Source organism: Rhea americana, unplaced genomic scaffold, assembly GCF_003343005.1.
Source record: "Rhea americana isolate MKP2758 unplaced genomic scaffold, rheAme1 scaffold_0, whole genome shotgun sequence".
NCBI classification, from domain to species: domain Eukaryota; kingdom Metazoa; phylum Chordata; class Aves; order Rheiformes; family Rheidae; genus Rhea; species Rhea americana.
In genome coordinates, this window is record NW_028185037.1 from 19,850,587 (window position 1) to 19,851,868 (window position 1,282).

The 1,282-nt window shown below is 43.9% G+C and overlaps 1 protein-coding gene across 1 annotated transcript in view; it reads right to left on the reverse strand.

Annotated features, from left to right (window-relative positions):
* Positions 1 to 1,184, reverse strand: part of COL22A1 (collagen type XXII alpha 1 chain) — a 237,215-nt gene extending 236,031 nt beyond the window's left edge. Inside the window, exon 1 of the mRNA XM_085300726.1 lies at positions 1,125 to 1,184. The gene's annotated coding sequence lies outside the window, so the exon portion shown is untranslated. The remainder of the gene's footprint in view (positions 1 to 1,124) is intronic.
* Between the last annotated feature and the right edge of the window lie 98 nt (positions 1,185 to 1,282).

A 1,282-nucleotide genomic window follows, 5' to 3' on the forward strand; every position in this document is an offset into this window, starting at 1 on the left:
AAAAAAAAAAAAAAAAAAAAAAGTCATGGAGCTTTTGAAGTGGGCTCAACCTTGCAATTCCTTACCTAATCTATCTGAAAAACTGTCCCTACTACTTTATCAGATATTATTTATCCTTAGAGCCCCTGAGTCAGATATCTAAACAGGCATTTATAATAGAAAAATTAAGAGTCATGCATGCATCTAGAGTAATGTTGAATGGAAATTAAGCATACAGTTACGTGCAGATTTTGCAGGTGCACCTTCCACGGAAGCACACTGTTAGTGTCCACACTGAGCAGATGGGCTGTGTTATTTCAAGGTCTTAATCAAAATASACATACACACACAGCCCTGTGTGCATACTACTGACAGTGAAGTGTTAGCTGTAAAACAATACACTTTTTAAGAACGTTAGCTATGTAAAAATATAAAAGTGCAAGGGAACTGCTGAATTAGGCAGCTTAGAAGAAGTTTGGGGCTATAGCAAGAAAGCGATACAAAGAATATTGTAATATTGCATAAATACAGTCGTGCTGTGAACCTGCCAGGGTATTCCCACCTGCAGGCAGAAASCAAAGCGCCACAAAACGCAATACAAGAAGGCGTTAGGTCACCAAAACCCCAAGGCAAACACCATCAGGAGAATCAGCCCCGAAAGAGTAATCATAACACCACTTTGACATCTACAAAGCTCCGATCAGTTTTAAACTTTTTTGGTGGCYTTCCTCAGTGGGGGAATTACCCGTTCCTCAGTCTCCGCTTCGGCACACGCAGCGCCGGCTCTCTGCATCCGCTGGTTCACGGCTTCAGGGCTGAACCAGACCGGAGTTGAGCTGACAGACTCACCTGGCAGAGTCTGCAGACTGTCTAAAAACTTTGTTGACTAAATAAAAAAAWTAAATAAATAAAAAGAACTTGGACTGAGTATAGTCTAACCCCGTTCCTTTTTGGATTTCCTTTTTTAAATGACAGGTCTTGTTTCTGCATGCCTGCATACTTAAAAGATAAAATTCTTCTGCACTCAAGCTGCCTGCATGTGCAAGCAAAAAAAAAAAATGGAAAGAAATGGGAGGAAAAAAAAGGTTACGTTTGGAGCAGAGTGCCCTGGTGCCAGGCTCASAAAACCAAAAGTGTCCTCTTACCTGGGCTTAAAAACAGCACCCGCAAAATTGCTAACTGCTGCCGGCTGCAGCGCGCAGGGAGCCGGAGCCGAACGCGCTTGGTGGAGCTGTCAGCGCCGGCAGCAGCCGCTGCGGCTGGGAGGAGCGGAGAGGAAAAGTGAACGAGCGAGAGAGAGAGA